Raw genomic sequence first — 26347 nt, 5'->3', positions numbered from 1 at the left:
GTCCGCAGGAGCGGACGCGGAAACAGCAGTTCGTCCGTCGCTGCATTTTGCGCCGGGCTGCTACGTTCGTAACCCGACAAACCTGGGCCAGTACGGTAAGCAGGCGTTGCGCATACTCGAGAATGGGGCCTTGCCGATATATCACCGCGGAAGACGTGGCGTACGGTACGGGCTACCAAGCGCCTACGGCGTTCAGTTCTATGAGCTCAGGTGTGTGCGCTCTCTCGGCGCTGTTTGTCCGGGCGTGGTCAATTGCTCACTCAGCAAACGAGACAGCGTAGCTTGAGCAGGAAGTGTAGCTCCTCGCGCTGAGGTGAGGAGAAGTAAATAACGGTTTTTTCTTACCACGGTCCGACGTGCAGTCAGCCTAGGCAAATTATAGCGTTGCAACTTCGTCAGTTACTTGAATGCGTCGTTGGTTTTGGGTGCTTGGAAACTATACTAATAGTATAGTAATAGTTCTCTAGCCCGAGCGTGGGCTTTTATCGAGTGTCAAAATAAAGCGGCCACGGCAACAATCACCCTTCGCGTTTATCAATTGGCAGCGCATACGCGGATGTTCATGCCAACCGTACGTCCGTATGACGTAGCTAGCTGTGAGCACGAGTGCTGTGAAGAGAACTTGACAGTATTCACTTGCAAACATCAGACGATTTTATAGCAAATCTGCGAGGGCACTAAAAAGTGACCCGTAGGATTAATATCAAAAGGCAAATATGTATATCACTTTTATATAATTGGCTGAGCACGAGGTCGCGGGTTCGATTCCCGGCCGCGGCGGCCGCTTTTCTGATGGAGGCGAAAAGCAAAAACGCCCGTGTGTACGAGATTTCGGCGCACGTTAAAGATCCCCAGGTGGTCGAAATTAATCCGGAGCCCTCCACTACGGCGCGCCTCATCGCCTGCGCTGCGTCGGTGCGTTAAACCCTACAATCAATCAATCAAATCACTTTTATATAATTGTGATTTTGGCCGTAAGAGTGCATTTGGGGCCTGAGACATCGATAATCCAGGTATCCGAGTTCATTAATCCTCTGATTGTGTTCCTTTTTTTCCATTTTCAGGTCCGGATGTTCCACTGGGGGCTGGTACTTGCACACCTGTGCACGTAGCATCAGGAAGGCCAAATTTTGATGCACAAACTCAGTCCACGGTGACTCAGGCAACGCTGAAAACCCGCACGAGGAGCATTCGTGTTCAGGGAAAGGTTCAGGCTGTATGCGCAACGAGGGAAGTCGGTGCGTACCATTTGACATATAGCGAGCAAGTTTTGACACGTGCGGTTGGTTAATTAATGCAAGTGGCTCATCGATCCTTACTGATAGCAACTCAGATATCTGAATGCTGGAAAATCGTTACAGCTAGAAAGGTAATGCAGAGTGTAGACACTGTATCTGACAGCAAAAGTGCGTAATGTAGCTATTCTATGAAACACTGTGTATCGCACTGTTTTGATGTTTCTCGTTATTGGTTGAGCCCACCTGCAGTGGTGCACTTATGTAGCATGCCTTTGGCTGTACAGTAAATTGTGAAATTACCGTTGCATCCATTGTGGTAATGAACGTTCATCGCTTGTGGACCACTGCTCTTTCAAATACTGTGGGGCCGTCACTTTCCCTCTAGTAAAGTACGTAGCATAACTACCGTCAAAACTAGTGCTAAAAAAATCCCGCCATCTCCACGAAGTGAATGATGATGACAGGGGCGAAGCTAAAATGCTTATCGGTAAAACCGTGAAACATTAGCCTACACATCATATAAAGACTCGACACGTCAAGCTTTCCACCGCTCCGTTGACAAGCCCGTCGACGACGTTGATGTTTGTGGTGATTATGTAGGGCTTGTTTGGGACGATGAGAATCTCCATGAGTAAGTTGGCGAATTCGGTGTGTGACATTTTAGCCACCTTGGCCGTCGCCTTCTGCAGAGCATCTTGTGTCGCGTATACCCCCGGTACGTGTCTTCAGCTCGCAGGCGACGAACGACAACCTCTTCTTCTTTCTCTCCTCCTTGTTGGGCAGCAATGAACGCGTTGAACGTTTTGACCTCTTCGGCCAATCTTTGTTTGGCCAATCCCTTAGGGGGTCCTGCCACAATCATCATCATTCCACCGTGTATGGCAGCAACGAGGGACGGGACAGGGCCCGAGCAAGAGTCTTGAGCTCGCAGGCGACAAACGACAACCTTTTCTTCTTCCTCTCCTCCTTGTTGGGTAGCAAAGAACGCGTTGAACGTTTTGACCTCATCGGCCAATCCTTGGTTGGCCAATCCCTAAGGGGATCCTGCCACAATCATCATTCCGCCGTGTATGGCAGCAACGAGGGACGGGACAGGGCCCGAGCAAGAGTATTGAGCTCGCAGGCGACGAACGACAACCTCTTCTTCTTTCTCTCCTCCTTGTTGGGCAGCAATGAACGCGTTGAACGTTTTGACCTCTTCGGCCAATCTTTGTTTGGCCAATCCCTAAGGGGATCCTGCCACAATCATCATTCCGCCGTGTATGGCAGCAACGAGGGACGGGACAGGGCCCGAGCAAGAGTATTGAGCTCGCAGGTGACGAACGACAACCTTTTCTTCCTCCTCTCCTTGTTGGGTAGCAACGAACGCGTTGAACGTTATGACCTCTTCGGCCAATCCTTGGTTGGCCAATCCCTAGGGGGATCCTGCCACAATCATCATCAATGTGCCGTGTACAATGTGCCGTGTACGGCCGGGACAGGGTCCGAGCAAGAGGAGCTTCGCCCCTAAAACCTAACATCACGCACAAATGTGCATTAAGTCAATGCATTATCATAACCTTGTATTTTCAGCATGCCGGACTGAAATGGGGTTTCCGGAACTTGTCCTCATAATGGAACTCCATAAACAGTGCTGTTCACTGGTGCCGTCAGAACCATTAAGATGATCCGTGGGACTCAATTCACTTCAAACCACTTGCTTCAGAGAGCTCAGCCATGCGAGTGACTACTTGAACGGACACTGGAGACAAAATACAATGCAGGAACACTAATATATAACTCTTACCCGCCGCGGTGGCTCAGTGGCTAAGGCGTTGCGCTGCTGAGCACGAGGTCGCGGGTTCGATTCCCGGCCGCGGCGGCCGCTTTTCTGATGGAGGCGAAAAGCAAAAACGCCCGTGTGTACGAGATTTCGGCTCACGATAAAGATCCCCAGGTGGTCAAAATTAATCCGGAGCCCTCCACTACGGCGCGCCTCATCGCCTGTGTTGCGTCGGTGCGTTAAACCCTACAATCAATCTAATATATAACTCTTACGCGCAAGTTTTCTAAAATAACATGGAAAATAGTGGCAAAGTGAAGACAAGTATCACCGTCACTGACCACTTTGCACAGCTTCCACTGGAGGTGGTTAAAATTGCGTGACAGATATTCTAACAATATGCCTTCAAAATTTTATAAAAGCTTACCTGGAAGTTTTTGTAGTGTCATGTTGGAACGTCAAAGAAAAAAAAAAGCTAGAACCACTATCACGGGAGCCCAGCCAATAGAACATGCGGCGACCCGAAATGCCAACAAGTTCATTTCAGTTTTGGTGCAATACTCGGCCAGATAATTGGGTGACCCTTGTACAATATTGTGGGCATTGCCACTTTTATTGTGACCATCTGTGTGCTTTTGCTGTGCTGTTGAAATGAATGGGAACGCTTATTTTGGCTTAAAGACAGTACAGTAGACTCCCGTTAATATGAACTCGAAGGGACCGTAAAAATGAGTTCGTCTTATCAGATATTCGTCTTAAGCGAAGGATTTTCGCATTGTGGACGTTACAAGCAAGAAAAAATGTTCATCTTAACCAAAGTGTTCGTCTTAACCTAGTTCATCTTACCGGGAGTCCACTGTATTTTCAAGCGTATGCGATGTCCTCCCTGGCTGCCGCTAGATGGCCCTACTCGTCCACACGTGGGGGGGGGGGGGGGGGGAGTCTGCAGCTTGTCCTGCCCCAGTCGGTTACCGTGTTGGGTGTCCGCTGTGGCTGTGGAAGTCGACATGGGCATTCGTGTGCCGTGGTGACACTGGGCACCTACCGATAAAGTATGTACAAGCGACTCCCCGGCCTGGCATTCAGCCCTTGTGTGGGACTAGAATGCCGCAGACCTCACGCACAATATGTGAAAATGCCAAAGAAAACCACGGAGCAAGACCCCTCTATCCCCCATAGATATCAAACACCTAGAGCACTAGGAAACCCTGCTGCGCAGCTCTGATCCTCTAACACAGCTGCGTCTTGTCCAGATGGCCCAAGAAGCCGCCAGGGACCAAGATCTCCTGGCTGACTAACGCGGCAAAGAGAGTCCAAGCTCTCTACTTCTGGGCAAATAAAGTTCTTTCTCTCTCTCTCTCTCTCTCTTGGGAAGTTGACCTTGTATGGGAAATCACCTCAATGGAATGGTGTGGCTATAAAATACAATTTTTTTTCGTACATGTTGTCACACGTCATACCTGTCAACCTGTAGATTTTAAAATTCCTAAAATTCCTGTGGCCAAGTTTAGGGGCAAGGATCGCTAACTCGTCTCGTTAGCTACACAATAAGAGTCAAAGTTGTGTCCATTGTATGCAATGCACGTGAGCAGAAAACTTGAATTTATATCACCCCGAAAATTATATCAGCTACAGTGGTAATGGAGATTCTACTGCATTTCGAAATTTTTGCAGGAAATTATATTTTGGGGAATCTCAGGCAGAACTTCTAAAGTCGTACGGCAAATCTGAATTCATACATTTTACTAAAAATTTTGGAGACTTGGTGGGCATGCAATGTGGTCTTTCGCATGACAATTTGGTACAGGTGTACACTGGCAGCCCTCCACTACAATGAAAATGCGGGCAGGGAACAGGCGGTGACCACGGCTGCAGAGCTTCGGTGCCAACTTCCAAGTTAAGGCAAACACTGGGGAGCCGACTGTTTTTCCAATCAATGTGGCACCCACCTACGGTGTGGAAACATTGGCAATCTAGTTTTGAAGGTGACTGCAGTGAAGCACCGCCCCTACCTGGCTATTGTTCTCCACTTTGCACAGAGACCTACAGTAATCTCTCGTTAACTCGAAGTCGTAAATAAAATCCGCTGAAAATTTCGAGGTAAGCTGAGTTCTGAGTTAAGCGAAATGCTGAATTTCTGGCCAGGTCACTGAAATGAGGGCTAATTCTGGTAACAAAAGCGCCACTGGACAGGTCTGCAAAAATCGAATTTTTATTGTTGCGGAAGAAAGAACTTCGTGATGCTCGCATGTTTCGCGTTTGCTCTGGCCCCAGAAAAGTGTTATTGAGCTGCTCAGTGCATCGCATCACCACTACATTCTACCCTGTTGCGAAGCAGGCACAGCATCTTTGTTGTTTCTGTCGTTGTAGGCACTTCTCGAGGCTCCTCTTCGTCCTCATGATCAGCTGCTTCGTCCACAGCTCTTTCAACGATGTAGGCGCCGGACAGCATTCCGGTAACGGGAACATCGGCCTCGTACCGCGTAAATTTGCCGTTCACAACCGCGCTCAGCACGTAGTGGGAGTTAAGCGTTAGAACGGAGGCCTTATTAGCAGTCTGTAGCGAACTTTGTCTTGTGTCCTCTATGTCAACATTTCGCCTCTATAGACGGGCAAATAAAGATGTCTCTCTCTCTCTCTCTCTCTCTCTCTATATATATATATATATATATATATATATATCGAGATATCTGTGGTCATCTAAAAAACTTTTCGAGATAAAGGGGGGAAGAAACATGGCGCCTACGGGTCGTAAATGCACGACGAAAAAAAAGTTTCGACTTAACTGGTATTTCGAGATATCCGAGTTCAAGTTAACGAGAGATTTTTGTATATTGATGCTGCTACTCCTTCAGGGCCTGCATATCTGCTCTTAGAAGGACAACTTGTAGTCACCACGTTTATGTTTAAAGGTTGGCGGTTCATTCAAGTATATCGATCTACAAAACTCTACAAAGGTGTCATTGAGCGTTGGAATACAGCTCATCTGTAATCTAACGCTGAAGTCACACCCAGTTTACAGGAGGCTACTCACATTGGCTGTTAGCATTATTCTCTTTCTGCTACAAAAATCATCTACTGGTGTCCTGTGCAGGCTACTTGGGACGTCTTTGGGATGCTGTTGACGGCGTCCTCATCACTGGAACTCCACCCCCTTGGCGATGTGTTGGCTCGGAGCTACATGCTGCCTGACGGAAGCTCAACAAATGCCAGTGCACTGCTAGGTGAACCTGTGGAAGAACAGCCACCTGTACCAATTCCACTGCCGAGCTGAAGAAGGCACTTGTACCACGCCACATGTCGTGATATGGGAGCGCTGATTGGCTACCACATTTAAAGGGGCCCACCAATAGCGACGCCGTACTGTTCATTGCTTCGTGCGTCATAGAGGCTGCGTCACAAGCATTCTGCTGCACGTCAGAGCGCGGCAGGGTGGCGGCGAGGAAGCGATACGTGAGCAAGGAAAGAAAGAAAGGATTTTTGTTGCGTGTTTGTGCGGGCCCTGCTTTACGCAGAGGTGTAATATTGGTATACGTTGTCGTGAAGGGGTACTCTAGCGATTGCGCGATTGAAATGACATTCAGAAGCCTATTTAGGGCCCCTTTAAAATGTTCAGGAAAGAAGCATTCACATACATGCTCATTCCATCCACACCGGGGTCAAGGTTCGCCGGACGCGAACGGAGAAACACACAGGGCATCGAGTAATAGTACCGGTACGTGACTTACGAAGGTTTGCGTGGGTACTTGCGAAAGGCATTCATCGAAACAAGGTAGAGGTGGTGGGCTCTGACTTCGTCGTTATTTATTGTCAGCTACACTCTCGCACGCGGTAGCGCCAGTAAAAACGGAGTAATCGGAGAGCACCGCGACGCGCGCGAAATGAGGAAAAAGGTTTTCTACCGGCGGTACACGCGTTGTCAGGGGTGAAGCACGTATTGCGTCATCGTCACCGCAAGACGACGCGTACGGCCGGCGCGCGAGTTTTGTAACATGGCTGTTGTGATGACCAGCCAATCGTACACGGAAACGAAAGCGAGTGGTTACCTCTTCAGCCTGGTCTAGAAGGTAAACTAATACGCGGAAAATAAGAGACCAAGGAAGCGTTCAGTTTATATCACCCGAACGTCTCTTTTAATTACCGTACTAACTCAGGCCTAGAACCATGGCTTATTCCCTATACGGGTAAGGGCCGGATGTAGCGCGAAACAAACAAACAAAAAAGACGTATTTATCCTTTTTGTATATACGAGTCGTTCTTTTTGCGATACTTTAAATTTGCGGCTTCGAAAGAAAAGATGTGTACCTCAAATCGGTCGTACGAAATGGGCTACCGCACGTCCTTAGGAAGGCAGATTTTGGATATGCGTATCTCGACGCCTTTTTGTTCCCACGTCGGTAAATTAATTTCTCCATTATGAGCTCAGACGCAAATTATACACCTTTTTTAATAGATCACAAAGCCGGTTGCCGTACGTATATGTATACGTGAGTCGAATTCAATCGTCGTTACTTCATGTGAGCGCAAGGGCTTCGCGTGCGCATGCGCAGCACAATGCAGCTGTTTTAAGTACTGGATTGGCGGTATACTACTACACGGTCATGGTGTATTCACAAATATCAACGGTTTGTATGCAGAGACACCAGCAAGGATGGTTAAACTCCGCTTTCCCCCAGCATGCCGGGCTGTACAGGGGCCCCGGGGTAGAATTTGGAGGCTTGACGCTTGCGTAATCGGGAGTCATGACTCATGTGTGCAGCTAAGTGGTACGATTGAGTATTGACATGTTGCTGATGCTGATGATAATTATCATGATTATGACTAATGATAATAATATAACGACGACGACGACGATGATGATGATGATGATGACGGCGGCGGCGGCGGCTCTCAGTATCTATGAGTATCTAATGTGTATCTAAGGCGCACTCTGCTCAGAACGAGTTCGGTGGGTATATCGACGCACTCTTTTCTCGCGTAAACAAATCTGCCGAGGGACGTCTGAATCGACCCGGAACCGAACAGGCCTGTAAGTGTTCCTCAGGTCCTCATGTCCCGGGTGGTCCTTGGTTTAACTTTTAATCTTCTCACATAATTAAAAAAAAAAGAAACTGGAGGAAAGATTCCTCAATTCTAAAGTCAACACCCAGCGTTTGTACACGCCGGGTGTACGTTCGCGCAACAATGGTTCAAGAGGTCAAAGTTGTAAGCCAACGTTGGGCAACCATCGGACGCTATCCAGCGCCTTATAGCCAGCGCACGTACCGAAACAAAACTATGCCCCTTTGTTGCTTACTTTTCCGCGTTTCTTTCCTTGATTTGGAAAGGACGAGGAAACGCGACACGCGGACGTGGCGGCGCCGCGTGAGGAGCCGGGTCGAGAGAGACGTGCACGCGTGACATAATAATGAACGCTCGTGACATTCGACCGGTGATCGTTGGGCCAAGATCGTGTGATTAATAGTCAGCTCGCTTTTATCCTGACCTGTCACAGCGTGTTCATTGTATCAACGATGAGCCTTGATTGTGTTCGCTAAGCTGCTTGGCGGGCAACCAAGTTTTGATGCCAGTAGAGCTAAAAGAAGGCCTACGACTTTCCGCTAACAAGACCAAGCGGCGCTCTACAGCAGCCTAGTGCAGCCCTGGTGTAGTCCTAGTTCGACCCTAGTGCAACACGTCGCGCCAAGCTGCTCGGCGGGAAACCATGCATGCTGCGCCACCAGAGGTAAAAGAAGGAAGTGCCTATCTCTTTCCAGGAACAAGAAAAACTCGAGGAGCGCTCTTGGAACGTAGTGCAACTCTAGTGCAACACCAGTGCAACCCTAGTGCAACATGCTGCGCCGCACACAAGAACACCGCCACGTTGAGTATTCACGGCAATCCTTCTTACATCCCCTTTCTTCCGTATACTTTTCTCTATTTGAATTGCTGTAAGTGGTGGGGAGAGAGCTAACGGGCCGCCACAACGCAGTACGACGGAATTCGGTTGAGCCTTGCAGTTTAGCGTGTCTGTGTGCGCATGGACAACGATTAGCTGGATGTAACGGCTGTTACAGTCAGCCGTTATATGCGTGCTTCTAGAAGTCATTAGCGAATTGATTAACGTGTAAAACTGGGCGTTTTGGTATAAACTAAGCAAAACAGCGCAAAAACGACAAATACAGTGAAAGGACGATAGTTCAGAGCAGTGTCGTCCTTGCCATGTCTTTGTCTTTTTTGCGTCGTTTTGTTTAGATCATGAGCGAACATCAGTTTATAAGCAAACATGAAATAAGGGGAGTCGTGCAAGCTTAACACGATCCCTAGCTCTTCGCCACACTTTTCATCTTTGCTTGACATTGACGCCTCAGGCTGTTGCAGCCAATTATAATGGCGCGAACATGTGTTGAAGCTGGAGGAAGAGGAGTCTGCAGCGTAATAAAAGAACACGCCGCGTTAAACCCCAATTATTTTTTTCGAACTTCTCGTCGACCTCTCGTCAATTTCTCTAAGGGAGGGGATTACAGATGAGCTTAATGTAGGGAAGGCACGGGGGGTGCGTGCGTGCGTGAAGGGTGGGGAGAGTCCCGGGAGACGAATTCTGGGACTGTACGGCAAACTAGAACCCCTTGTCGCACATTCTTTTAGGTCTTATTGGCGTTGAAAGTATGTATACGTAATTTATTTTCCTCGTCGCTAAGATTTAAGAAAAAGCTGCGCCATTACCGCAATGGTGTTTTAATGATATATGTTTGGGTGACAGGCAGACATTATTTGGTATGGAATGCGTAACTTCTAAATAATCTTATAACTAAAATTCAGAAATGTAGCTTTTAATTATGGTTTTTAGGGCATGGTGGGAGAGAGAGAACAATCTTTAATGAGACAGGCGATGTCCGCCGAGCTAAGTCACCTGACTGTTCACACTGTGAAGTAATACAGGTGACGACCGATTTTTTCGGACGCCTAATTTTCCGGTCATGCTGGTTTGGGTGACAGGCGGACATTATTTGGTATATAATACGTAACTTCTGAACAATTAACAACTAAAGTTAAGAAAAAATAGCTTTTAATTATTGTTTTGGGGGACCGTCTGTTCATAATTGTGATAACAGAAGCAAGGTGACGACCAATTTTTTCGGACGCCTAATTTCCCGGTCATGCTTGATTATTTGGACTTTTTCCCTTCACCAAGACTCCTTTGCTTTTTTTTTTCCTTCTTCGCTTGCTTTTTTTCTACTTCACCAGGACATACCTCATACATTCAATGTATTACGCAGCTCAACATTTCGTACACGGTATAGGACGGGCTGTTCGATTTTTCGGACTATCCGAGCGTCAGCCGGGCCGGCTACGACAGCCTACTCTGTCGATTTGCTTGGATCACTTAGCGTGCTCGCTGATGCGTGTTAGGCGGCGATGCACTCACAACGCTGCGCGACTGTTTCCGCAACGCGGGATTTGTGTTGAATGGCAAGTCGGCCAGCTCTGACGAGTAAGTAAGTAGTAAGTAAGTATTGTTGAATAAGGCGGACTTAGCCTTGCATAGCTGCCCGCAATTGCTCCGCCTAATCGTCCCCAATACCATATCAAAACTCTCAAAGTCACCACACCTCACTTAGTCCTAAAATAACAGACACACAATGTCACCACACCTCAGTTAGTCCTGTGGACTGCAAGAATCCGAGTAGGAGATGAGACACCTCTCTTCGTACAATCCAGTGGTCCCTAGGAAAAATAATGTCCTACGATGTAGCATGGGGCACTCCTAACTTCTGGAGATCACGAAAAAAGTTCGTCCGCTCAGGGTTGGTTTTGGAGCAGTTCATAATGAAGTGATCAATGTCACCAGTCACACTGCACGAGGGGCACAGAGGACGAGGATAGCGTCATCTAGCATGTGTCTGGCAGTGACCTGCTCGTCAACGACCTTCGCGCCACAGCCTTCGAAATTCCCTCGATCGTCTCGTTTTCGGAGTTCACAGACGTGGAGTTCACAGACGGAGTTCACAGACAATGTGCGCTGGGCTCACGGATGAAGAAATTATTGGCCAAGTGATCGCGGAGTCTGAGAGCGATGACGAGTCACCTGCATTCAGCGCAGCCGACGCAAGCTGAGCTGATGCAAGCGGCCGCAACTGTTTGAGTTGCGCATTCATCACTTTTTCCGCCCACTCAGTCAATAGTAAGCAATAAAGTGAGCTTTATAGGGGGCACATTACACAGTAACAAAAACAAGCCAGGAGCAAATACGTTCGAAAACAAAGCTACAGTGGCAACAGCGAACAACGGTCCGCGGCTGATTATGGTAGCGCGTAGCGCCATCTGGGATGACGGTAAGCAAGGCTGCAGAGCGCGATGACGCACTGAAGTTCGTCATGACTTCATGGGAGACGCCACGAAAACACAAGATTTGGCGGGAGAATAAAAATTTTAACCTAAATTGATTAATTTCCCGTCGAATACGGCATCGTTTGTTGCCGGACAAGCGCTGGGGGCACTATAAAACACAAAATTGTTCGAATAAAATAAACTTGTATTTTGTCTGCATGGCCCCATTAAGGGTCCGAATAATCGGTCGTCGAGTGTAAATGGAACTAGTACCTCTTTCTAAAAAGAACTTCGAAATCTGGCTTGCGGTTAAGGCATGTGTCCCAATCGTTGGCCTTGAAATATATCGGTGCTAACGTCGCAATTCAGAACTGGTGGCAGGTGCCCAATACGACGTGAATGTACTTGAAATCTGAATTACTTGAAAAGGAAGTTTTATGAATATTTAGTAAATATTCATGTTAAAGTTGCGGATTCTGAGCTAAATTTTTGATCAAGCACTTGTGGCCACTGGTTTCTGTTAAGGAATGAAAGCCGCTTCACGGGCGGGTACACTGACGTTGGTTGTTTCGAAAAACAGCAGCTCGGCACCCAGCAAGAAATTGTGAAAATTTAGTACCCGCAAAAAAAAAAAACCTTTTAACTATTAGTTATTGACATTATTTCGCATATCGGCAACTGGCACTAGAACGTTTTATTTATTTGATAAACCCACGTACCACGCTAAAGAAATTGGTGTGCCAAACCATGCATATGCTGGCGAAGCTGTTTCGGTTTCTCTGGGTTGCACACATTCAGGAAGCAAAACTCAGTTGACCGGGGTGCAGACCACAGGGGTGGACGAATGTGTTGCGCCTTGCCTGCCGGCAGCGTTTGCGTGGTTGGAGGCGGGAGCGGTTGTGTCTTCTTTCCACGCCACCCGCGCCCCGGCTGCTGTTGCGCCGCGCCCTCTCCCCATCTCCGCAGCTGCAGCGGTGAGCGCCGATGCCGCTCTCGCCGACGCCTCTCCGACGCCGACCAACACCACCTAGGTGGTGTTGCGCCGACGCCTCTCCTGCACCTCGCTCTCTTTCCAAAACGGTTTCCGCTCGCCGACGCTTTCTGTTCGCGGACTAAAGCTACACAGTAATAAAATATTCATCTTCGCAAATTTTATTCACGCGCTATTGTGTCACGTCATCGTCCTGTGTAGAGGTGCACCGAATCTTCCGTCAGCTTTTGTTTGGTAGCGGCGCGAGCAGCCATGGTGGTAATGGGGCGGACACGGGGACAAAGCGAGGAAAAGACGTGTTTTGCCGTACGTTTTCCTTACTTTGTCTTCATGATCGCGCTGTTGCCGTTCAATTCAAAAGTGCGTGCCAAATTGCGCAGCTTCACTTCGCTATAACAAGAAAGCCGGCACGTCGCTTGAGGTTACGTCACGCGACTTTTCTGCCGGCGTTTGAGTGGAGAGGTTTTCCGATGCCGATAGAAAAGCACCGGTTCGGTATCTATCGCGCGAGCTTACGTCAGCGGTGTGCAGTGTGCCCGTAATAGCAACTACCGTGGTGCGAACGCAAAGCAGCGTTGCTGGACGTCCTTCACCGACATAGCGCAAGAGGAAAAGTGTCGTGTCGCGAACCTTACTTCTAAGGTATCGTGCTTGTGTTTCCTTCAGTGAGAGCTCATTTGGACAAAGATAAACAAAGTAAAAAAAGTGGGCCTTTCCTGAGAATGACGTCGATATCATAAAATGCGACGCACTCAGCAGGAATGTAGCATTAAAACAAAAAAAGCAAGCAAGTAATCGAGAGAGTAAGCAAGGAAGCATTAATGCGTGGCCTGCACAGCATTTACTCATTCTTGGCCAATCTCGCTCGTGGGTGTGGACTATATGGGCTGGAAGCAGTTTAATTTATTTTTCACCCAGGATGGCCGATTAGCATTGGCGCATACGTTTGTATAGATTTGAGCGTGGGCAGTATTTTTCTTTTTGGTTGCGAAATTATTGCAAGGCGGATGCATTAGATCTCAATGTTTCATGGAACGTGTTGTGAGGTACAGAAAATCAACTTAATAAGGGTGACGTCCTGGGCACGTTGGTACTCCCAACGTTTATAGATACTTATAAACGTTGGGTACTCCATTGTTAAATAATTTGATTGCGCTAAAAAGGGGGACACGGACGAAGTGAGGACACTTCGTCCGTGTCCCCCTTTTTAGCGCAATCAATTTATTTAACTATACAGAAAATCGTTAGGTACCGAGAATAGGAGCTCGTGCCGGGAAAGGGAAACAGCAGTGGGGGAGGAGGATTGGTGTTGGTTGGAGGAGGGCTTTGAGAAAGGACGACGCAGCGCGAGCCGAGAAAGCGAAACAGTCGCCAAGTTGGCGTCATTTACCAAACGACGCCAACTTGGCTGGACTGCCAAGTTGGCGTAATTTCCCAAATTCCGCTCACTTGCGGTAAGGTGTACATACATCGGACAAACCGGCCGATGCGTAAATGACCGCCTCAGGGAACATGATCTTTCCATGAAGAATAGCACCGGGTCGCATTTGCCTCATCACTGCCGCGAGTGTGGCAAAGGATGCCTTCCGCGACTGACAGAAACAATCATTATAGGAAAGAGTCGTGACACCGTGGCGCGAGAACTGCGCGAAGCGTATTTTATCCAGAAAAACAGCGCAGGCTGTATCAGTGAAGCATCGCTATTCACTGTTTTCGAAGGAGTACCGGATCCTAGACAACATGCGAGAAAAAGGTGTGATTGTTGTCTGAGCTGTGACTATTTTGTTTTTATAGTATTTTTTAGATCTTTCATCCTTTGTGTATGTTTGTTTGTTTGTAGACAAGCTACTTATATCCCTGTCTTTCCTTGGAATAAATCAGTTGTTAGTAGCGCATCTGTCTCGTCGTTCTTTGTTTTTTATCCTCGTTTGTAGCGCTTGTTTTTCCTTAAGTATAGAACCACGTTGCCCTAATCCACGAGCGTTCCACGCGGAACATGGATCCTCTAGTGGAACCTTTCGTTGCTGTTTCTGTTTGATTTCTAAATGTCGCCAGGAGCTAGAGTAGCGCGGGCAACAGCAGGCGACGGTTTTATATCGTTGATGTAGTACTTCATTTTCTATCGCGAAAACCAAGCATTCATGAATTTTTCAATAAGGTAGCACTGCAAATATCACTTATGTATTGATTTTTCTGCCTCATATTTACGTAATGTCTTGTTCAACAATGTTGACATGTTCAACAAAGTATGAACATTGACACCGGACTTAGGCGCTTAGATTTGGCTGCGGGTATATAAGACTATTGCGCAGCTTTTGTTTTACTTTTGCCGGGCGGCCGAATCGAGTCACAGACAGACAGACAGACAGACAGACAGACAGATGGACGGACGGATGGACGGACGGACGGACGGACCAACATTTCTGCGTTTAAGTAGCCCAAAAAATACTATCGTCTTTAAAAGTTTAACAGCAGATAAAGAGAAGGTCTAATGGTCTTTCGCCTTCACATCCTGCGGAAAGTTCCAACCATTCACCGTAATTTATTTTTTATCGGGAAAGCCGTATGTCATTCTGTAGCGCTCCATGTGTCGCATTTAACAGTTAACAAATTTCTCCATTTCAATCGTGCCAAGCTCCTACGGCAGTTTCGGAAGATGCCTGAACATTGATACCAATCGGTATTTCTTCGTCCACACATGCTGACCTAGTTAACATTTCGGCGTTGTAACCACCCATTTCAAATTTCGCGACGTTTTCGCGTTCTTTCTCGCCATTATACTTAACACAGCTACATATAACGACAAATAACTGGCAATTAGCAGCAAATGCTTACGCATAATTCATAACTCCCAGAGGACTGTTGGGTGATTTTTTTTTTTTCAACCGTGTTAACGTATTTGTAACGGGACGAATTAAGCCACAGTCCAGCCACTTTAATATTGTGTCGAGAGCGCCTGCTATGACGCCACGAAGACGACGACGACGAATGGGTCATACAACAACAGCTGGAGGTGCCACTTCCTTTCACTTGGGGCGTCCGAAACGGGGTTCTGCTTCCGGGGATGTGGGCTCTGCCCTTCTGAGCTCTAATCTATTTCCGCTCTGATTCGATTCTTTTACGCTGGTAACTTACGTAATTGGTTTTAGGTCTTTCCAATCCTCTCTTTTTTCAATCTTCGATTTTACTGTCAAAAGGATTTTCAAACGCTTTAAATGTCCCATTTACAGGAGCCTGTAAACAAATAAGATCTTTTTTCATTCCCCTTATGTTTGACCCACCCCCTGTTTGAGTATGTTCCATTAACCAAGGAACACCATCATCATCAACAACTTCAGCGGGGCAGGTGGAAGAGAGCCCGTGGAAGTTAGCACGTGCTCTTAGAACGCTGATTCGGCTGAGCGGCGCCTCGCAAGGGACGTTTTTTTTTTTTTTTTTTGCAGCTCCCTTTTCTGGCTTAATTTCGTGTTAGTAAATCTCCCCTTGCCTTTTCCGCCACCTTCACCTGTCAATTTCGACATGCAACAATGTGCCTCGGCGAAATTCTAGGTATTTTTCGCTCACACACGCTACAGGTCTTGCGACACTTACGATAAAGACCGGCGGGTATTGTCTTAGCCTTAGAATGTTCAAACAACAATCAACAGAAATTTTGAGGAAGGACTGACTTTATTGAAAAGTCAAGGGAAAGGAGTGAGCTTGAGTGACGGAAGAAAGTGAAGGGAAGGAGTATGAGCATGTGAGGCGTAGCCGCGTTGCTCTGGCGAAGTTCTGTTCGTGCTCACAGTTGGCCGCAGTCGCTGATCACAATCTTCTTGGAGGTCTTGCCCGACTGCGACCCGAAGGACTCGACCTTCTTGACGACGTCCATGCCCTCCACGACGCTGCCGAACACGACGTGCTTGCCGTCCAGCCAGCTCGTCTTAGCAGTGGTGAGGAAGAACTGAGACCCGTTGGTGTTCGGGCCTGAGTTCGCCATGGAGAGGATACCCGGGCCGGTGTGCTTGAGCTGGAAGTTTTCATCCGCGAACTTGTTCCCGTAGATAGACTTGCCGCCGGTGCCGTTGTGGTTGGTGAAGTCGCCGCCCTGGCACATGAAGTTGGGGATGACCCGGTGGAAGGTCGAGTTCTTGAAGCCGAATCCCTTCTCACCGGTGCAGAGGGCGCGGAAGTTCTCGGCGGTCTTCGGCACCACGTCGTCGCGCAGTTCCATCACGATCCGCCCGATCGGGGCACCGTCGGCCGTCATGTCGAAGAACACCCTCGGCTTCGCCATGTGTGCGCCTTTCCTAGATGGACTTACGCCTCAATTGCACTCTACAACACTGTTGGAACAGCAGCCCGAGCTGACTTGGGCAGCGGCGTTCGATGGCTTGAGCGCCACAAAGACAGAGCACGAGGTGCTTCCGAGCGACGCCAGCGACGCTATGAATACGTGGCCTTGACGTGGCTACGGTAACGGCTGCGGCTACGGTATGGCGGCTGGATTCCGGATTTTTTTCTCTTTTTGTCGCATGATGTTTTTTTTTTTCCTTTTCATCTTTTCCGACTTTTATTATTGCGTTCATGAACGAGTTTTACGCCTTTCTCGTCGGTCCTTCCGCTGTTTTTAATAAGAATGAATAAGTGGAAGATTGCTGATAGCTGCTACATCGCTGTCTGGCACAAGTTCTTTTCCCCCTTGAGAAGACACTTGGAATTTTTCGAGATGTCATAGGAATTTTTCGATATGTCCTAGAAATGATCCTTATGCGACCATTAAGAGTTTTATTCACAATCGGTACAGTCGCTGCAAACGACAACGATGACGACAAAGACGGGGATGATGATGACGACGATGATAACGATAATGATGATGCCATCAATGTTTTGGAACGTGCCCAGGTGGGGAGATTGGCCAGGTTTCGATAGGAATTTGAAATAGTAATTTATTTACCGTAAAAAGGAGACGGTGAAATGAAAGTTCGCTATAATTAAAACCCAAGTTTGCCCATTAATAACAATTATCGGGATTGCAGTGACGACGACAGAGACAATAATGATCACTATGATGATGATACCCCAAAAGCAATTAGCGCGTACCCACGAAGGGGGTTTGTCCAGGGACAAGAAGACTGTACACTACACCGCGGTGGGATCAAGCTCCCAAACAAGAGGTAACTTGTAGAAAGGAAAGGAAAAAAAACTATGACGTAATTTGTAACATGGTAGTATCGCGAGGATGTCGTCTTTCCCCTCTTTGCCCCCTTTGGCACACGAAATTTCGGCCCCTCCCAAAACGCTTGCAGCTTTCTTTGCAGTGGTGTGCGACTACGCCACCCATGTACCCTCATACACATGATCTTGGGGTGCGCACACAATCCAGCCCTCCCACCTTTACCCACTTCCCTTCCCCTCTCTGAGCTGTGGAAGAACCTGACGACCAGCGCCGGCTTGGATGCACAGCAACTCCTGGTGTCCAGGGCTGAGACAGCAAGGTCGTCCCATGGTCTCCTGGACTGAGGGCCCACTCCCACTCCCACATCACCAGGCTCACAATAAAGTTTTTCCTCCTCCTCCTCCTCCTTGAAGCAGACGCAGATTGGACGTTTCTAAAACGGGCGCATGTCGAAATTCCGCTCCTGCGTTAGTTGGAAGTCGAGGTCCTCGTGAGCTTGGTTTTCTGTAGAGCCTCACGTTGTTCAGCCTGACTGGCTCCGCACCTTCAGGTCGATCTCGTATTTGGGGCTTCGGGTGTTCGGTCAAGCAGTTTCACTTCTTTTGACCCCAGGTAAGCAGCGGCCCTGTATGTCCGCCGCTTTTCGCCGAGGCAATTTTTACGAACCATGAATTAAACTCTAATTCGTCTCCAAAGTGGGGTGCGGTGGCTATTTTCGACCGAACCTGGGAACAGGGAAATCGAGAATTATGACCGCGGAAGTCATTTCTAATTAGTCCTCAAATTTTTCCCGGGCTTCCGGCTGGCAGACATGCAAAGCCAACAAGCACGTGACAAATTTTAGACGCAATTAGGCAACAATCCAGCGGACATGCCACATGTACCTTCTGTCGCGAATAGCCCCATTGGTTTTCGCAATGACATAAGTTAGTGTCACTGAATAAGGTATCATAGTACTGCCACTGAGGCGCGCAAGTCACCAACGGCGGCCATTTTGTTGTTTTTGGCGGGTATCAGTGTTGCGAGATTGCCGCATCTACGGCCTCGCCGCTAAGGCCGGGTTGAGACTGTTGCCGCGACTGTCGTAATAACATTAAATAATGACGTAATTTCACGTCTCACCCAACCGAACTGCGTGACACGCTGTTTTTTACGTCCATAGCTCACGATAAGGTTGTTCCGTCGGTATTAGTCTGCTGCCGAAGATGCCGCACACAGCTCTGCTGCTGAATATCTGCTACACACGTTATCTTCCATTCGCGTTCGGAACGACGTTAGTCACGCGCAGCCGCAGAGCAGGGAGGACAAGCTATAGGTCTACCAGGGTTGACCGACTGAAACGCATAAACAACAAAATGGCGAAGCCCATGAACAGTCGCGGTGTCAACAAACGTCACGCAATGCGAACTGACCAGTGATCATGGCGGCGGCACGGAACAATAAGAGAAAATAGTACCGATACTCTGTACCCTTATCTAGTGACACTAACCTAAGTGTTGCGTACAAAACCCCCAATTTACCACCGAAGAAGCCGAGGCGTCTCGATTCCCGCTTCGGAACTGTGGTCCTTGGTTCGATCCCAGCCTGGAAGTGACAGGTGCGTTTCTTTTAACTCCACGCGCGCACGCACACAAGCCGAACTTGCCGAAGCTAAACCTGGGCTATGAGGCGCGCCGTAGTGGAGGGAATTGCGGGGCGGTATTGGGATGGAAATGTGTGGCATTGTTTTTCTCTCTCTTTTATTTAATACCTCGACCGTCCGGTCGTTGTCATCGGGATCGCTGGTGCGTAACCATGAATGTGCGCGTACTTGCTGAGCACACGCGGCCACCGAAAATCTGCCAGATTCAGATCTGGTCGGTCCATGAGTCTGTTTCCGTGTGCGAGGCCGAGACTTCTCAAGGACAGCCGTTCGCTCCGGCCTTCTCGCCTGATCGCAGCGTTATGCTGCCCCGCTCTGCACGTTACCCTGTCACTCGCAGCAGCTCTACTGCGCACGCGCGTCACGCACTTCCGCTTCCGCTACTTACGCTAACGGCAGCCGTGATGAATGGCTGGGCGTAAGAGACCCGATAGCCAGCCAGATACCGCGAAGTGAGTGAGATATAAAACAAGGTTTCCTGTTAAACTTGAAATGCTGGGGGCATTCCTTTTACCTGAACTAGTGCAGGTTGGTGCAGTGTCGTGCAGAACAGCGTCGAGTGCTACCGGGGTTATCAATTAGTAAAAAAATGAACATATGCTGCACTGCTTGCACCGGTGCAACCAGTTCAGGTAAAAAAAATGCCTCTACTATCGCACTCAATTGCTGTCCTGCCAACACAGGTTTGAAATGCTATGTATCCGTCGAAAACTTGGTGGCACTATATAGTTGTGGGTCAGTTTCCGCCCGGGCTGACCTTGTTGAGTGCACACCAATGCTAACTTTTCGACAAGGAGACGTTTCTTTGACGAGGAGACTACGTATGCCTTGAGAAAGACAAGTCTCTTCATCGCAACGTTGGTACTGGTCTGAGCCGCTACCTTGTTCGAAAATCAATTAATCATAATTTATTTATTGTACGCATCACACAAGACAGCCGAAAGCAAGATGAGATTGCCACTGTATGAACGCAGTATTTTTTTTCCCCTTCATAACGGCTAAGTTTATTCGGCCTAGTGTGACTGCACTGTCAAGGATAACGATTTGGTTTTTCAAATTTGTCAACTGTAGTAAGGGCGTTCCGTATGCACGCGTATTGTAGATTGGCCGTGCGTGTTCGCCTTGCCGCCTGAAAATATCTGCCTTCAGCGCAACCCTCCGGCTGCCCTCGGACGGACGGCATTTATTCCAAATTTCAGAAAGACACTCCCGCTTTCGGAATGTCCTTGAGGCAGTCCACATTTAAATCCTGAATTGAGCTGAACGACGATATCGGGGTGAAAAGTATAGACTGGGGTGAATATTTAAAGATTTTTATAATGAGTCCCTTCGCAATGAGACCGACGTCCGCCTACTCGCCTTAAAGGTGTCTGCATGTGTCCGCATGTCCGCTTAAAGGTGTCCGCATGTCTGCTTCACATTTAAGGACATTCCGACAATTAGCGCGTATGTGCGGTGGCGAACAAAGCTTTTAACCAAGCGACGGCAAGGGACGTTTTCGCGGGGCGCACGAGAGCGGGAACCGAGCGGTGGTGCACGTCGTCCATGCGGTCTTCGCGTGGCCTTGCGTCGTGCGCGCTTGCTTCTTCTTCCCCTCGAAACTTGCCGCGGTCGTTTTGTCGTCGGCGCAGCAGCCTTGAGAGCCCCGCTGCCGATCGTGTAATTGTTGTCGAATGACGGCAAGGACGCTGTTTATTGAAGCAGTGGGAGGCACTCTGCAGACCGGTTGTGGGCGCTTTGCAAGTGAGTAGAATGAGCGGTTGGTCAGTTGTGAGATGCTTTAAGGCTCATTTCCGAAAAAAAAAAAAAAAAGAAAAGCCTCGCAGAAAAGAACACACGGGCTTTTTTTTTTTACATATGGTTCATTGGAGGGAACTTGGTTGCGCAGTAATCTAAAAAAAGTTCAGGGAAGCTTGCACTTCCGCGCAATAATTGAATGGCGGAGCTGTTGTATGTGATCATTGACGGACAGAAAGTTCAGTTTTAGCATCGTTGTGGTGTCGTGGTTGGCGTCGGTGGAATGCCATTTCAATGACCTTCAGCTGAGCAAGGCGAAAGTGAGTTCGTCGTTTTGTTCCGCGTTTTCGTATACGGCACTCTGCAAGCGCGAATTATCACCCGCCGCGGTGGCTCAGTGGAAGGCGTTGCGCTGCTGAGCACGAGGTCGCGGGTGCGATTCTCGCGGCAGCCGCTTTTCTGATGGAGGCGAAAAGCAAAAACGCCCGTGTGTACGAGATTTCGGCGCACGTTAAAGATCCCCAGGTGGTCAAAATTAATCCGGAGCCCTCCACTACGGTGAGCCTCATCGCCTGCGTTGCGTTGGCGCGTTAAACCCTACAGTCAATCAAGCGCGAATTATCGTCTCAAGCGGGTGCATTGCACGCCGAGCCTCTCGAAGCAGAGCGGCCTCTTCCTCGGCCGTGCGAATTAACTATCCGCATAGGCCGGGCCATGTGGATTCAATCATCACCTGCAGCAGCTTCGACATTCAAGTCGCGGCTCTTCTACCGTACAGCGGCATGCGCACGACGACACGAGGACGAACAAACGAGGGGCGTACGCTATGACGTGTATTTCTCGTTCCGAGCAAGTGTTGCCACGATACGGCGAACGCTGGAGTCTTTTTGTGGCCAATGCTGGCCAATCTCCCTAAGTGGGTATGCTTGACTTGACGAACGTGGGCTTGAGAGACGCGGTGAACGCTGGAGTTTTTTTTTTTTTTTTTTCCAATATTGGCCAATCTTTTTAAGTGTTCATGCGCAGCTTGACGAACGTGCGCTCGAGGCACGCGTGCACGAGCGCTCGGCATTTTCTTGGTATTTTTAACTGCGGACACCATACACAAACGATTTCCTCAACAGCTTCGTTGTTAAAAGCGCAAGCGTCGATTGATCAGTCAACAAACGATGTACCCAGTTGGACGACGGCGAATCGGAAGCCGTGGCGTTTTGTTCTTCACACATTTATCTCGGAACGCTCTCCTTTCCAGAACCATCCAATTAAATTGAGAACACGATCGGTCAGATAAGAACAGTTTAGGTTAGTGAAGGCAGGGTGACACCCTTTACCTAGCAAACACGGTGTAAGAATATTACACCGTGCTAGCAAACAAAATTGCTGGGCGTGCCATTCCACAGACGGAGCAAACGGGTGCTCCGTATGAAGCAGCGGATAAGATAACAGGGCGCCGACACGCGCTGTTAACAAAACAAACAAAAGGAGTCGAAGGGGATTCACTCTTCCGGGCTCAATGCGTGGCCTACCTATCAGGCGCTAGGCGGGCCCCCTTTTGTATTTTGACGGGGCTCCCCCGTCGAATAGTCGGCACGAAGACGATCGAACCCGAGAAGCCGAGTGAACACAGAAGAAAAGAAGCAATCTCCTGGCATACATCTTACGGGTCATTGTCAGCAAACAGAAATTTAGAACACTCAACAACAACATGGTGAACTTAACTAAATATGACAAATTAACGCTACTAGACGTAACGATGGAGACATCTGAGCGGCTAAATGATCTAAATTTTATCCAAGAAATCTACATTTGATTGAAAGCTACAGAGTGCGAGAAAGTTGGCTTTGCCGCAAAGTATATCCCGACGATACGAAAAAATTGGGGCAATCGAGCCGTAAGCAGCTTTCATGTGAAAACAAAAAAAAATAACTCTTTGCTGACCACAACTTTAATATTTTGCATAAGATTGCGAAAACATTTTTATGATTTTTATGATATCACAAATATTGTCACGCAGCGAAATGCGACGCAGCTGTCTTGATAGAAAAGCAAGTTTACTGGAGCGAACTTGTGCTCCTTTAACAACTCCAAAAAATACAGAGGCGGCGAAGCAGCAGTCAACAAAGTGACGTGCGCAGGCGAGCGTCGGTGAATCGAATTCCGCGGCGTCTGCTCGGCGAGCATTTATCTTTCGTCGTGATCGTTTCTCGAACCGTCGAATTACATCGAGAACTCTGGAAATCACAGAAGATTATTCTAGCCCAGTAACGACAGGGGAAAAACACTCTCCCTATCAAATGAGATAACCCGCACGTGCGGCATAAAAAGAAAGAACGGAACGCGCGCTTCGCTTGTCACACACATAACACAGCCGGGCGCGGCCGGGCGGTAAAACCCAACACATATGCATAAGCAAACCAATTCAAAGTTTACAGCAATATAAAGTCAGAAAAAAAAAATTAAGTTTATAAAACGGACACAATGAGGGTTGCTTCTGGGCAACATCGGGAACTTGCTGCTCCATATATCAGTTGAACAAGAATGCTACCTTGATCATCATATACACGCGCTCATTTCGTGGTTCAAGTCGGTACCATAAACTTTAAGTTTGCATTGTTGTCATTTGTAATAACAATGAAATTTCACAATTTCGTTTGCCTGTCACGAGTACTTCGAGCCGCCGGGCTCGATGAGAGTCGACAGGCATAAACAAGGGTCGTTTTTAACGCACGAAAGTACATGCTGCCCTGTCTTTTTAAAATTTTGAAGGTCCGGGAACCTTCGTCTTTCAACAGATGCAGTTAAATGTCGAAAGAACCACAAAGCGCAGGAGTGAGCGAATGAGTGAGAGAAACTTTAATGAGACGAGCTTCAGGTGCTGATGGTTGGGATCCCGCACGCGTGGAGCCTTCTATTGTTTTGGTTGTTGCTCCTAAGCAACGCTGGGCATCATAGGGTTAAGGCGTCGCAACTTTTTCCTTCCCCACACACGGAGCAGAAGGGAACTGCAACACTGCAAACCGCATAGGAGTTTGTGCTATCAAAGACGAGAGCTATGGCTTAAAGAAACCACATTTATCAGTTAGCGTTTCTGGGATTAAATGTCAGACTCAGTTCGTTATGCAAGGAAGTCGATGGCGAAAGCTGAATCACTTTTGCGCAACGCGGGTGAAAAACTTGGGGTGCCGTTCCAGTCGCGACCGAACGGGTATACGCGATACGCATCCACCGTTTGGGAAATTTTGTTAGGGAAAAAACCGCGCCACATCATGCAATTCCCACCTACCTCCCTGTAAAAGAAGCCTCGCCAGTCTTATTTTATGCACTCGACAGCCTCCTTTATCTTCATGTATTTGGCGAATTTTTCTTGCTTCTTCGATTGCGAAGAGCTCTCAGCGTTCGTTGTACCACCGACTCCAGCGAAACCTACGTGCCGCTGCACAAAATCGACCCAGAATGCAGATTCGCCATTCCAAATGGCCTCTGTGAGTGTGATGAAGCTGTCCTGCATCGGATCCGACTCAATGAGGCCTATGCGCAAATCATTCTCTTTTTAGCTTTGGCTGACATCTCCCCACTTTTGCCCGACTTGTGCAGTTGGCGAGAGCCTAAAACGCACTCTATGCACACGTCCTCATTTCGAACTGGAACGAAACGCCACTGAAGTTTCTCTGGACTTTCCCGCACCTGCCCGCCCAAATCTCCTTCAGCGGGAACCCTGAGCGGTTCCGGGGAACGGCATGTCGTGCAAAAAAAGCGCTGCTAACTTTTCTTGACAGTGTACACTGTACACTTTCAACAGTGCACTCTAAATAAATACTCGGTGGACTTTTCGATAGTAAGATGGCAAGTTGGGCTAGTTGGTGCAGATTCAGATTCATGATGAAAAAATTGACCGCGTATCTGCTCCTTTCGTTGCAAATGCCGTCAAAAGACGATAGTCTTTATCGGCTTTTACGAAGTAAATGCCTCCCTCCGCTTTCCCGCTCACCTCTCATCTTGTTCCTCTTGCGTCGCGCTCCTCCCAAGGTAAAGACGCCAAAGGTTTGCTTAAATCATTTTTAATTTCCCGTGTTCCACTGCTCCAAACCGGGTGTCGCGGTGCGAACGCTGCCGTACGGCGAAGACGCGCGTTAATCGAGGCGCCCTGCTTCAACGTTTATAGAACAGCGTTTCCCTACTCCACGTGCGTTGCAAGCAGGACGTGGAACCTATCTAGTGGAACCTTGCGTAACTGTTGCCGGTTGATTTCTTAAAATGGCACCAGAAGCTATAGTGGCGCGGGCGACAGCAGGCGACGGCGGAATGAATTCTTTTTCTGCAGTTGATGAAGTATTTAATTTCGCAAAAGTCAAACATGTTTGATTTTTTTATAAAGGAACACTGCAAATATCACTTCTGTATTGATTTGGTGTCTCATATTTGCGTAATGTCTTGTTCTTCTTCAACAATGTTGATAAGTATGAACATTACACCGTACATAGACGGGTAGATTTAGGTGTGACTACATTGCGCAGGCGTTGTTTTGCTTTGGCCGGGTGACTGAATCGAGTCACAGATAGACAGACGGACAGACAGACAGACATACAGACAGACCAAAATTTCTGGGTTTAAGTGGCCCAAGAAAGACTATCGTCTTTAAAACAGCGCAAGGAACACAGGGACAAAAAGAAGAGGGAACGACGCACAGCGCTAGTACAGTAAATAGTCGGTCGTGTGGTTGTTTCGCCTGTCTGTCTGTCTGTCTCTGCGTGCGCGATTTATTTGTTTGTTTGTTTGCTTGTTGTAAGGTTTAACGCGCCGACGCAACGCAGCCGATGAGGCGCGGCGTAGTGGCGGGCCCCCGATTAATTTTGACCACCTGGGCATCTTCAACGTGCGCCGAAATCTCGTTCACACGGGCGTTTTTGCTTTTCGCCTCCATCAGAAAAGCGGCCGCCGCGGCTGGGAATCGAACCCGCGACCTCGTGCTCAGCAGCACAACGCCTTAGCCACTGAGTGACCACGGCGGGTAGTGAGTGAGTGAGTGAGTGAGTGAGTGAGTGAGTGAGTGAGTGAGTGAGTGAGTGAGTGAGTGAGTGAGTGAGTGAATATTTTACATCACCAATTCACCCTCTTCTGGCGCAGCAAGTCAAGCGGCTATGGTCTTGCTGACCTCACCGGTGCAATAAAGAGTTTCTCTCTCTCTCTCTCTCTCTCTCTCTCTCTCTCTCTCTCTCTCTCTCTCTCTCTCTCTCTCTCTCTCTCTCTCTCTCTCTCTCTCTCTCTCGACAACTTTTTCAAAGAAAGCTCGACTGCCGTTTTCTTTTCCTTCCTGATATTTTCCCCTATTTTAAGGTTACCATATTTGACAGTGTTCCATTCTCCGCATGAGTCTCGACCCTGACTTCGCCGCACAAAGCGCCATTCGCGAGGAACTTGTTTGCACGACACCGTGAGCCGCATAACAGCGCCGGCACGTGGCCTTGATTGTGCTTCGCGGCGGTCACCGGGAAGCATATTCCGCGTCTGC

General features: G+C 48.4%; 1 protein-coding gene and 1 pseudogene across 1 annotated transcript in view; both read right to left on the bottom strand.

Annotated features, from left to right (window-relative positions):
- LOC144151317 (GRAM domain-containing protein 4-like) overlaps positions 1-26347 on the bottom strand; it is a 97933-nt gene that overhangs the window by 60996 nt on the left and 10590 nt on the right. The gene's annotated exons all lie outside the window — the stretch shown is intronic.
- LOC144151940 (peptidyl-prolyl cis-trans isomerase pseudogene) lies at positions 15945-17697 on the bottom strand (annotated as a pseudogene).

Source organism: Haemaphysalis longicornis, unplaced genomic scaffold, assembly GCF_048455015.1.
Source record: "Haemaphysalis longicornis isolate Haplotype H1 unplaced genomic scaffold, Haemaphysalis longicornis Haplotype H1 scaffold_9, whole genome shotgun sequence".
Lineage (NCBI taxonomy): Eukaryota > Metazoa > Arthropoda > Arachnida > Ixodida > Ixodidae > Haemaphysalis > Haemaphysalis longicornis.
The sequence above is the reverse complement of the archived record's forward strand: the minus strand, read 5'-3'. Positions and strand labels throughout refer to the sequence as shown.